Source organism: Panthera tigris, chromosome B4 (genome assembly GCF_018350195.1).
Source record: "Panthera tigris isolate Pti1 chromosome B4, P.tigris_Pti1_mat1.1, whole genome shotgun sequence".
In the NCBI taxonomy this organism is placed as follows: domain Eukaryota; kingdom Metazoa; phylum Chordata; class Mammalia; order Carnivora; family Felidae; genus Panthera; species Panthera tigris.
In genome coordinates, this window is record NC_056666.1 from 110,110,578 (window position 1) to 110,124,098 (window position 13,521).

The 13,521-nt window shown below is 37.0% G+C and overlaps 1 long non-coding RNA gene across 1 annotated transcript; it reads right to left on the bottom strand.

The window, feature by feature from the left end:
* Positions 1–643: 643 nt before the first annotated feature.
* On the bottom strand, positions 644–5,513 carry LOC122240130. The gene is made up of 2 exons (XR_006219471.1): positions 5,430–5,513; positions 644–969 (listed from the first exon to the last, which is right to left on the bottom strand). It is a non-coding gene; the product is annotated as an uncharacterized LOC122240130 (long non-coding RNA).
* Positions 5,514–13,521: the final 8,008 nt, after the last annotated feature.

Here is a 13,521-nt window from a genome sequence, read left to right on the forward strand (position 1 = left end):
AATCCTTGAAACTATCACACCAGAAGGTGAGATTTCTTCTTTACAGGAATTTCAGCAAGGCATTTAGCCACTTCTCATGAATAGTTATAGGCAAAATTAAGACTTGTGGACTAGGGATGCATATTTGGGCTTGTTTTTATTGAATAAATTCACCCAAAAAACATTAAGTAATGCATTAGGTAACAAAATATGGGGAGATTTCTGTATGGAGCGTCAGCATTTTGAACTTGTCTTCTTCTAGCCAATATTTTTAATGAATATTAAAAGTAAGATACAGAAGGAAGATAGCAATTTTTTAGACACCAGAAAATTGGAATGATTTCTTTGGCGATAATCTGAATTTAAAAGCTCAGAGAGGGTCAAAACTAAAAAATCCAATGCTGTAGCTCGAGGGAAAAGTTAAACTTCAGGGGTAAAGAATGTAATAGACCTGGCAGCAACAATATTGTAGAAAGACAAAGAATTTTAATCACCTACAAATTTAATATAAACTAGCCCCAATGGATTTTTCAGAAAAAATAACACATTCATGCCTATCTAGGACTATAATTCCAAAGCTGAATAAGACAAAAACTGGGTTAATCAATATTTTTGAATGAGTAAACAAAGAAAGGAACAATTAATGAGTGAAACAACTAAGAAGCATTGTTGAATTTTTATTGGGCAAAACTGGTCATTTAAAGACTTGTATAAAGTATTTCCTCACAATTGCAGCTGCAAATATGTGATGCATTGCTTTACAAAGTAGTCAACTCCTCAAATCTGGCTTTATTAGAAGAAATGGCAGCATCCCTTTGCAAAGAAGGTTTAAACTGCATGAAGGAATTGAGTCAGGAATTGATGATGTCCAAGTCTCTCTCCACTTCTACGATTCTCTTGAGCAAAGTTTTGATGAGTACAGATGACAACCACAAGAAGGATTCTTTTTCCAGACCAGAAAGGGAACTGGCCAGTTGTTTCCTTTTTTCCCTGACATGAAAAAAAAAAAAAGACACATTGGTGAAGAGTCAAAATGACTCTGATAATATCAACTTTTTCACCTAAAGAACTGTGGACTTCAGGCATTCTAGTTAATCTCTCGAAGCCCCAGTCTCTTCATCTGTAAATTAAGGGTAATATAACCTAACCTATGTGACTAGGTGGTGTCCTGACTGAAGAAGGTGAAGAATGTAGTGACTGGCATAAACTAAATGTGCAATACATTGTGACTAGTGTTCAAGGTGGAGTACACGTGTTCCAGTATATGCCAAGGTTGCATCTCTGGAGGCAACCACTTGTCTTTTGCCCTGCCCTTCTAGAAAAATACATCAAATTTCATTTAATTGTCCTATGTTCTTTATAGCCTCTTGTGTATACTTCTTTCTTTCTAAACTAATGGTTAGCTTTTCTCATTTGCCACTTATAAAGACACTGATCTTTAAGGCACAAATATACATGGAGAACCACATACACACACAAACACACACACACACACACCACACACACACAGATATGTATATTTTTTTGAAACACTGAAATTAATTCTCTTTGGAATTGGAAATAAATGGTTACCAAGTCAGTTCAGTCACAGATAAGCTTTTCCCTTAATCATTTACAACTACAATTTTCTCAAACTGGGGTCAGAATATATTTGCTAAGCTGTGACAATATGATTTCTTTTAGGCACACAGATATTCTAATACAGAAAGAATTCAAAGGCTTATTTAAAAACTAAAAACATCTGGAATAAAATTTTGCGTTTCCTTTACATGAACATTACATTTTTAAAAACCGGGATCTGAAAGTTTGATATGTAAAAGACAAAAAATATTTGTACTTTTTAAAAAATGTTTATTCATTTATTTTTGAGAGAGAGAACACGAGCGGGAGCGAGGGAAGCGCAGAGAGAGAGGGAGACAGAGAATCCCAAGCAGACCCTGTGCGGAGCCCGACACGGGTCTCTCAAACCCATAAACCTCAAGATCATGACCTGAGCTGAGACCAAGAGTTGGATGCTTAACCAACTAGCACCTCAGGTGCCCCTATTTGTGCTTTTAAAAATAATTTCTATCAAACATCTCAGAAGAGCTTCTGAGATCACCTTCAGAGTGATGGGGAGTGCCTCCTGAGACAGAAAATATAATCATCCTTTTAGGAGTGAAACACTAAATTCTCATTCACTGACACCAAGGAGAAAATGTACAACGTTGCCATCACACTAAGCAACGCCATAGATCGACACTCCATTCAACTCCCCTCTCGTTACTCAGGGACTGTTCTGTTGTGAAAGCGCACCCAATCCCAGGCGAATAGAATCAGCTTTTCTGATAGGAACAAAAGAGAAGTCTGACCTTTATCAAGCACTTGACATTTGTTGGCACTGTGCAAAGCACGGCTTTCTAATTTAACCTTCAAAATAAATCTATAAAGTGAGGTATATTGTTCTCATACTAAAGATAAGTTACCTGAGGTTTACTAAAGGCAACTGATTTGCCCAAACCATGCAGCTAGCGAGTGGTGAAAGTGTTTCTCAGTGTGTAGTTCCAGGGACCCTCACACTACATCACAGAGAGCTTCGTAAAGGAACAGATTCCTCCCACACCCAAAGGTGCTAAATGAGAGTGGGGACAATGAAGCAGAGGCTGCATTTTAAAACAAGCACCTTGGGGCGCCTGGGTGGCTCAGTCGGTTAGGCGTCCGACTTCAGCTCAGGTCACGATCTCACGGTCCGTGAGTTCGAGCCCCGCGTTGGGCTCTGGGCTGATGGCTCAGAGCCCGGAGCCTGCTTCCGATCCTGTGTCTCCCTCTCTCTCTGCCCCTCCCCTGTTCATGCTCTGTCTCTCTCTGTCTCAAAAATAAATAAACGTTAAAAAAAATTTAAAACAAGCACCTCACGTCATTCTGACCCTTTTTAATTAATCACTCTGGTGGGCAAGGCCTCTGAAAGACAAACATAAGAAAATGTCCATTCTTGGATGTATTCATCATTTTTTTTCCTCCTGTTGAAATAATTTGTTTCATTTTGCATTAAATAACAGTGTTTGCTCCACTGTCAGGTACTCTCATACACGTCTTCATCTTCAAGTCAAGGCTAATGACTTGGCTAATGACAAGGCTAATGAGGTGTTTACCCCAAAGAATTAAAAGTGAGTATTCAAGTACATGGACACTCGTGTTCACAGCAGCATGATTCACAATTGCCAAAAGGTCGAAAGAGCCCCAATGCCCATCAATAGATGATGGATAAACAACTAGTGGTGTATACACATGGAAAGGAATAAAGTAGTGATACACACTGGGGCATGGATGAACCTCCAAAACATTATGCTGCACAAGAGAAGCCAAACACAAAATATCACATCTTCTAGGAGTCCATGTATATGAAATATCCAAAACAGACAAATCCGTAGGACAGAATTCAGGCTGGAGGTTTCCAAGGGCTGTAGGGAAGGGGTAACAGGGTAAGAACGCTTAATGAATAGTGGGTTTGTCTATGAGTGAGGTAAATGTTTGGGAACTAGGAAAAAGTGATAGCTGAACAACATCGTGAGTGTACAAAATGCCACTGAATTATTCACTTTAAAATGATTAATTTTAGGGGCGCTTGGGTGGCTCAGTCAGTTGAGGTCTGACTTCAGCCCAGGTCATGATCTCATGGTTTGTGAGTTCAGCCCCACATTGGGCTGTTTTCAGGGAAGAGCCCACTTTGGATCCTCTGTCTCCCTCTCTCTCTGCACCTCCCTCACCCCGCGCTCTCCCTCTCTCTCAAAAATAAACATTAAAAAGAAATAAATAAAAGGTTAATTTTATGTTTTGTGAATTTCACTTCAAATTATTTTTAAAAAATAAGAGATAATACTACTAGCTTCTAATTTCCTTTCATATTTGGTCCAAGTTTGATGCTAAAAGTATTTTTGGGGGAAAGCAATAGTGATGATAACTTTATAATATTCCCGGATTAAGTGTCTCTAACTCCATGGCCAACAGATGGCGCTCCAGTTTCAATTGTAACGGAAGTTCTCAGAATATCTCACACAAAGGTCTCCGTTTCCATTAATAACGAGATTAAACGCATGTCCTTAAAACTCTGTTATGGGGCTAGAAACTAGAAACTTTGATGTTTCTTAATTTCCCTTAGAAATTACAGCCTAATCATAAAGTGGATATACAAAAATAAATAAATGAATAAATAAATAAATAAGTAAATAAATAAAATAAAAATAAGAGTGACTATAAAGCAGCAACTTTGAGTACAGAAGTCATACATGAAAATTTTTAGTGGGGCCAAAACAGTAATGATGGGTACAAAAGCAGAAGTTTTACTAGCAGATAGACCTAATTTCTAACTCAGTCTCACCATTTTCCAACCATGTGACCTTGCTTAACAAAATTGCTTAGTCTCTTAGAATCTGTTTTCTCCTGCAAAATGTTGATAACACATTCTTCCAAAGTTAGTTGTAACAATTAGGAATAATGTGTTTGTCAAGTCCTTTGCAAAACATTTAGTAGATAGTAGGTACTCAGTAATATTTAGCTATTCTAATTGGTGACAGATAAAATATAGAAATACATATAGGATTTATTGGCCTTGGGTCATATGCATTTAAGTTAAATGCAGTCCATTACTATTACCTGCATATTAACAGCATGGAATTTGACACACCACAGATGTATTTGTAAATTGTTAGAGTCAGTTAAAGTCTTAAATGCTTATGCTTTCTGTAAGTCAAACATTGAAGTGACATTATATTGATACAGCAGAAAGTTCATAATATATTATTAGGTGGAGAGATAAAACAGATTGCAAAACAGTATTATAGCGTAGTCCCAATTTTGTTTAAAAACTGTATATCTGGTAAGATACAGCAATATATTAATGTTGGTTATCTTTGGGTCATAAAACTATAGCTGATCTCAGTGTTCTTAATACTTTTTACACATTTTTAATATTTTCTATAATAAATATGTATTAATTTCTAGTGACACACACACACACACACACACACAAATCTTTTTCATGTACTACTGTGTGAAGCTAGGAATATATCAGATATGGACACAGCAAGTCTGTGAACCAGTTGAATCCATAGAGGAAGTACACTCAGAGCTTAGATATATAGTGCCCTGGGACCTCCCTCCTGCTTAGAATTCTCCATAGGGGGAAAAATAAATGGAAAAACAAACCCAGATGTGTTTCTCTTTGCCAGTGTTTCAGGCCAGCATATGTAAACAGTATCAGTGAGATGTTCAAACAGCTGATTAGAAAGGAGAAAATTCAGTTGGCTTCACAATTTGGAATCATGTCAAACACGCTCTCAAAAATAAACAGACATACCAATGTCAAAATTTCTTACTAGCCTTAATTCATAAGACGAAGTTTTTGTATTTATAATAATTTGGGAATATTCATCAAAAACTTTAAATACACATATACTTTCAACCCAGCATACCCTTTTTCTAGGACTCTGTCCTATAGAAAGACATAGACTTGCACCAAGATTCATGGTCGAGGGTTGTACAGGGCAGCATGGCTTATAAGAACAAAAATTGCCACTAATGGGGAATGATTTTTACATCACAAGGCATTCATACTATAGAATGCTATGCAGCTGTTAAGTAGAATGCTATAGATTTCTAAATAAGGACATGGAATGATCTCCCACACACATTAAGTGGAAGGAAAAGAGTAAGAGCTATAACAAAAGTAAGATACCATTTACATTTTAAAAAAACCTCTCTTTGTGTATGTGCATAATACTTATGTACACATATCTAAATATGTAAATACATAGAAATATTGAAAAGGTCTAGAAAAGTAATACCTAATTATTAACAATGATCATATCTAAGGAAACTTTTTTAAACTATGTTTTCTAAATTGTTTTAAGTCCTCTCTCTCTCTCTTTCGCTCTCATGCAGACACACACACACACACACACACACACACACACACAATCATACATAAACACATACACTAATACATGTGTCTACTATGTGCTAGGTTTTAATGTAAATGTCAAGGATGTATTAGCATTCCACACCAGAAATAGCCCATTCTTATGAGAGCTTTCAGTGTTGAGGTTCATCCCTGGGACTTTTCACAGACTACTGGCTATATGGTCTAGTCAGACAATATTTCTGCAGGTTGATCAAACAATTTGTGCCCCAGAGCCCCCCCCCCCCCGCCACTTCTCAGTAAGGGAAAAAAAGAAAAAGAAATAAACGAGCCCAGATTGAAATATAAGAAATAAAATTTTGAAAGATAATATGAAATATTATATTCTTGAGGTTTTCTTTGAAAAGATACCCCCCCATAAAAGCATGAATAATAAAGGAAAACGTTGCTAAATTTGACCATATTAAAATTTAAAATATATTAAAACCTCAGGAAAATAATGTCATAAACTTGAAGAAGATACTTTTGACACACAGAATCAATAAGGGAATAGGAACCAGGATGTATTTAAAAACATCTGTAAGAAACAAGAAAAAAGACAAACAACTCAAGAGAAAAAAAAAATGGGGAAAAGTCATAAAGAGCTTTTTTTAAAAAAAATGTTTATTTATTTATTTTGAGAGAGAGCAAGTGAGAGAAGGGCAGAGAGATAGAGAGAATCCCAAGCAGGCTCTGCACTGTCAGTGTAGAACTTGATATAGGGCTTGAACTCAGAACTGTGAGATCATGACCTAAGCCAAAATCAAGAGTCAGATGCTTAACCACCCAGGGGCCACCCAGGGGCCTCAATAAAGAGTTTTTTATGGGTAGGAATTACAGATGCTGAACATACACAAGAAAAGACATTCAACTTTATTAGTAATCACAGAAATGAAAGTTAAGACCACAATAAGATACAATTTTATAACCACTAAGTGTACACAAATACAGGTCTGACGTTGATCAATATTTGTAAGGATTTGAACCAATGGATATTCATATACTGCTGGTAAAAATGTAAACTGATTTATCACTTTGGAAACAGGTTTGACACCTTCATATTAAGTTAAATATTCTATACCCCCAAACCAAACAATTCCCCTTTTAGATATCCGTCCTTGAAAAATGCTTGTACATGTACAACAAGAGACATGAATAAGAATATTTGAGACAATATTATTCACATATGCAAAAAAATGGGGAAAAACCCCCTCAAATTTCCAGGGATAAGAAAGTGCTAACTGAATTACTAAAGTTACACCATGGGATATTATTTGGACTAAAAGAGAATGAACTGTAGCTACTTGGAAGTATATGAATTACATTATATGAATTACATTGTAGAAATGTAATGTGAAATGAAATAAACAAGTCACAGGTGCTTACCTACAGCTCAAAATGCTCAGACTCAAGAAATACCAAACAATACGTTGCTATGGAAACCTCAACTTAAAAAAAACAACAACTATAAATTAAATAATGATTTCAGGAAAGTAGTAGCCTCTGAGCAGGAGGCACAGAGAATGTCTCTGCTACATTTGGTGTGCTACAAGGATTAATCAAGTTCTAGTTCTTGAGATCAATGGTGGATTCCTAGGTACTCATTTTAGTACTGTGCTACTAGATTATATAGATGTTACTGTGATTTTTATGCATCATTTGTTACATCTTTAAAAAAAACTTTTTTTTTAAACACAACTTCTAAAAGAGAAAAATTAAATCCAAAGATGAATAGTATGTATTCAGGCATGTTAGCAGTTTGCTTTTCATGTGTATTCCATGTTCTTTTCTTTAGTACTTTCTTAAATATACAAATTTTAGACCTCATGCTCTTCAGATTCTTCTTCGTAGAATAGCATTTTGTCAAAGAAGGACAGGAGTAGAATAGGAACAGGAGAGGAAAATCAAAGAACCCTTCCAGGTACAATGGGACTCTGAAGAGACAATTTTTAATGTGTCACTAGATGGTAAATTAATTTTACTTTGATTGGAAAACAATCACAGGTTCTGGTTGTTCAATCTAGCCTGCCATTGTGAGGTTAAGTTATAAGGTTCTGCCAGTTCTAAAATTTTAACTTGAAACAGACGATCTCTGCTTGTCTTCAGAACATTATGGTAGATTTGTACATCGTGATGGAATTTATGTCTGAACTTGCTTCTCCCCATGATTAACAAAATTCACTGAAAATACTTGCGAACTTGAACAAAATGTGCTTATCTTTGGGTAATATAAGGTTTAAATTCTAATTTTATTTTTGGTACTTAGTAGATTCACTTTTTATATTTGACACCTTAGACTCCCAATTTATGCAAAGACCTCTGTAAATTTGGGCCAAAAGCAATTTAGCTAGTTATACTAGTATTTCAGTGTAATATCCTTCTCAGCCAGTCATATTTGATCTGTTCTTACATCACTTTTTCCCTGGGTGTAAGATCTCTTCAATAGATGCTAAGAATGGCAGTTTTGTAGAAAGAACACAGAATTTAGAGTGTTAGTGCCCGCGTTCAGGTCTGATTTACTTAGCAACTAGGTCAAGTTACATAACTTTTCTGGGCTTCACTTTACTCATCTGGAAAACACAGAAAATAATTGTATTAGTCAGGCTTTTTTGTCTGCAATTCATTTTGCTTTCAAACTCAATTCAAGATAGCTCAAAGAACAAATTCAGGTACTTCACATTCTAGAAGTTCAAGAGTCAACACAATTAGATCCAGAATGTCTTAAGTGTCTTTCCCTATCCCTCTTTTCTATCTCTCTCCAAAGATTCACTTTCTTGTGCAAACAAATCCTCATTATTTGGTAGGAAAAACTACTTCTAATTGACCCAGAATCACATTTTTCCAGTTTAGGAAAGGGAAGGCAGCAATTATACCACTCAGCACCAGATTGGTCTTTCTTTCTTTCTTTCTTTCTTTCTTTCTTTCTTTCTTTCTTTCTTTCTTTCTTTCTTTCTCTCTTCTTCTTCTTCTTCTTCTTCTTCTTCTTCTTCTTCTTCTTCTTCTTTTTAATGTTTTATTTATATTTTGAGAGAGAGAGCATGAGGAGGAAAGGGGTAGAGGGGGGTGGGGACATCACAGAGGATCCAAAGCAGGCTCTATGCTAACAGGCCAACAGCAGCAAGCCCCATGTGAAGCTTGAACTCACAAACCCTGAGATGAATAACCTGAACCAAAGTCCCATGCTCAGCCGACTGTGCCACCCATTTGCCCCCAGATTGGTCTTTCTTAGGCCAAATGCTCACTCCTAAGTCAATCACTGCTCCTGGAAGGACAGGCTATCATAATTGGCCCACCTGGGATCACATGTTCATCCTTGAGCCTAAAGGAGCAGATATAGTCATTGGCCAACTCACCAGGACCACTTGCATTGGATAATAGCAGATTTCCATAGCACACAAGGATGGTGTCCATATAAAAATATCAATTTTCCACTACTGTAATAATTCCTCTAGGTAGGATCTTATGAAAGCTAAAAATTTGGGACAGAGTGCTTTGTGCGTTATAAAATACATTAAATCTTGGGTTAAAATATGGGGGTTTTTTTTGTAAAAAATCACTAAAGAGAGTACCATAAGATTGGATTGGAATGAGGCATCTGTTGGGGCACCTGGGTGGCTCAGTCGGTTGAGCCTCCGACTTCAGCTCAGGTCATGATCTCACGCCCTGTGAGTTTGAACCCCGCGTGGGACTCTGTGCTGACAGCTCAGAGCCTGGAGCCTGCTTCAGATTCTGTGTCTCCTTCTCTCTCTGACCATCCCCAATTCATGCTCTGTCTCTATATCAAAAATAAATAAACGTTAAAAAAAATTTAGAATGAGGCATCTGTTGAAAATGAGTCATTTTTTGTGTGAAATTGAGAAAATTGTTCTATATTCTTTACAAAGAAAGTTATCTACAAAATGAAGGAAATAAATATTAGTTTTATGTTTAACATAGTGTTTTTTTTTTTTTTGAGAAATGAAAGCCGCAATAAAATCTCTAATGTCTTCATGTGCCCACAGTAAATGTCTCATTTTCTATCAAGAACTAAATGTGCTCAGGGGTGTGAACATGTCACGATCACTTAGCTTAATGGGTGTGAAGTAAATGCGCTCTTTTCTAGAGGGAAAATCTTTTCTAAAGATCATTGCAACATTTACAAAACTAAGCACATTTTTATAAAATTGGACAGTTGGAAGTGACCTGCAAAGTTCATCAAATCTCTGCCACGGCTTTAGAATGACAATCAACACACCCCCGGGAAATAACTATCTTGAAATAGATTTTTAAAATGTCTTCCAGGGAGAGACTCTGGGGAATCCATGTTTCTCACAATAAATCACAATCTACCTTCACTTCTTTCCTTCAGGCTGCCAGAAAATAATTGGATTACACTACAGCTCCCTGGGGCAGTGGTTCCCAAACCTGGTTATTTATCAGAACCTCTTTGGAAATTTATAAAACACAGTTTTCTGGGCCACACTCTAGAATTAGGGCCCCGGAATCAGTTTTGTTTTAATTTGTTTGCTTGTTTTTCTTAAAAGCTTCTCCAGGTATCTTTATTCAGCCACTTTGATCTATGCACTGGCTTTAGGAAATCACAGTCTCAGGACTAAGATAATATTTAATCGTAATTCTAATGCCATTGCCAAGAGATAGGTGTCTCACTATTGTTATCAGGCACTGGAGAACAAATGAGCAAAGTGTTTTAATTTTTGAAGCTCTAACTGTATGAAAGAAGTTTGTGAATGTCTACATTTCCCAATTTTTCTTTCAGAATATTGATGCTAATACTCTGAATATTGACTATTAGATCCAGTCCGAAAGCCTCTGTAAATAGAGGCAGTAGGTTCCTTAACACATTCTCTGGATGTTGGAAAGTGCTAGAAAAAGAAATGACATTATGATAAGGAGGAGAATGAATAAATACACAAGCTTCCATCATTCTGTATTAGAGAGAATTTTCTGAATTTATTAAGAACGGCTCCATTCTTTCTTAAAAGGTTATCAGTTCACATCCAAATGATGAGCTATCATGCAGTTATGAAGGCGCACTTGTACAGAATTTTAATGAGCTCAGATGGTATGAAAGGTTTTGCATCCTGACCTTTTCTTTCTGCATTACATCATAAGCGTTTTTCCATGCAATTATAATTCTTCACATATATGTTGGCAAACACATGGCAAGTATGAATACGCATATACATAGTCTGTTTGTAAATGCTTTTCAATGTCTTTCGGTTATTTTTTCAACAAATACTTTTTAAGTGCTTTGCTGGCACTTATTAACTGAGGAGAAAAAGGGACATCAGGAAAAAGATAAATAACCATGATAGGCTGATTGGGATGCAAGAATCGGCCAGGTCACAGGTATTTCAGCTGTTTAGAGGAGGCAGTAATTAAATGAAGAACAAGGATACTTGGCATGAATTTCTGTGGGAGAGGAAATTTAAACTCATCAAAAAGGGGTGGGACTCAGAGAAGATAATGAAAATAAATTTTCATTCTGGGGAATAGACTATGTTAAGATGTGAAATTAGAGATCTGTACATCCTGTTCAGGAAATGGTAGGAGAAGTGTAAGGAGAAAAGTCTGGGTTCCCAGGTAACAATGAGACTAGATTTTGCTTTAATTTTCATTTTGTTTGCATTTCATAAATATGAAAGATTTCAAACTTATAAAAAAAAAGTGTAGAACGTTACATAGCAGACATCCAGGTGTCCACCACAGACTTTAAGCAAATGTTAAAGTTTGGCACATGTGCTTGATTCTTGGGCGCTTTTTAACGGCCTGAGTTTGAATCTGGATGCTAGAGGCTGAGCCTGGGATTGTCAAGCTGGAAGCAGGCAGCAAGTTGAAGGGGATCAACATCAGGTGTTTCTTTAAACTCTATTTAGAGACTGAAGAGGTAGGGAAAAGAGAAGGATAGCAATTTCCCCAGTAAATAATGTTAAACATTTTAACATTCTTTAATATGGATATGTTCTGGAAGTAAATAAAAGACTGATGTAAATTTTTAATTAAAATTAAGAAATCAAAGAAAAATTTCACTGGCTGCGTGCACCCAGGGCTACATCCCCAGAACCCATGCTAAAAGTGAGATCCTTCATCCCCACAGGGATACCCATTTCCCCGTCTTTGGCTGCTAGGAATGCTTCTCTTATGATAGTGTCAGATGTTCTCTTCCAGATCATAGGGATACACTGCAGTCTTACCTAATATGGGGTTTGACATTCTAAATAGTTAAATTATACTGTTTGCAACTTAAATGGACCATAGTCAATTAGTTCATTAAGTAAAAATGAACAGACCATGTGTCCTTCTCGAGTTTTCATCCATTAACAAAGAAAGATCGCCTCCACCAAATAAAGGATAAAAGAATGGTGGAAGATAAAAAGAATGTTGCATTTTGCGTTTCTCATGAGTCATATGTGTTCAGTTTACTGGTTACTTACATGAAATTTCAAGAGAGCAGTGGTGACCCCAGTCTTCTCCCTCCCGTAGGTGGGTCCAATTCTCCAAGATGATGTGAAGGACACGGAGGGAAATCTAAGCAAGAGACTGTTCACATGGCTCCGATTCTGAGTCAGCTTGCTTATGGCATCAGATAGATGAGCCTGAGTTTCTGACTTCTCCCTGTCCAGAAGGTCCTCCAGACCCTGATGCCAACCATGCAAAATAGATCATACGATGAGAAAATAAAGTCACATAATTTAATGATGGCGCGCTCACCAGAATGAGTGGGCGAAGAACCCCAAAAGTTATCCAACTTTCATACTTTGATTTACAAGCATCATAGTGTGATGCTTATGATTATGAGATCCTGGGCACCTGGGTGGCTCAGTCAGTTAAGCGTCGGACACTTGATTTCGGCTCAGGTCATGGTCTCACACTTTGTGAGTTCAGGCCCCACTGCAATGGTGTGTGACTTTGAGCCTGTGTTGCTGAAAGCATGGAGCCTGCATGGGTTTCTCTCCCTCTTTCTCTCTCTCCCTCTGTTCCTTCCCAGCTCATGTGCACTTTCTCTCCCTGCCTCCCTCCCTCTATCTCTCTCTCTCAAAATAAATACACTTAAAATTTAAAAAAAAGAGTATGAGATCTGGAGCCTCAGTTTCAGAGACCCAGCTCTGCCACTTACTCTGCCTCAATATCTCCTTTGTAAAATGGATATATTTTATCCAGTAGAGGATTGCTATGAGGATTAGATAACTTAATACTTACAATGTACTTAGAACAGTGCTTGACATTCTGTGCTCAATTAATGCTAGTTTTGTTATATGTGTAATTAAAATCCAGAACTCTTCCTTCCAGTCTGTATTTGTTATTTTGAATCCTTTCAGATTCCTGCCCACTACCACCCCCCTGGGCAATTTTACCACATCACCTACTTCCATGCTTAAACTAGGTCTGTACCTCCATCTCCGGATACTTGCAAGTCCTTGTAACATGTTAAGGTGGTCCAGTGGTCCAGGCAATCTTATTTGGTTCCCCTGCTGTTCCTCCTTGGTGATAACTCTGATAGTTTTCTCCCAAGTGTGTGTAAAAGTAAAACGTATGTGGAAGGTTTATACCTTGAAATATTAGCCTTGTTTTTCTGTGTTTTTTTCTCTTACACTAATATGCCTAGT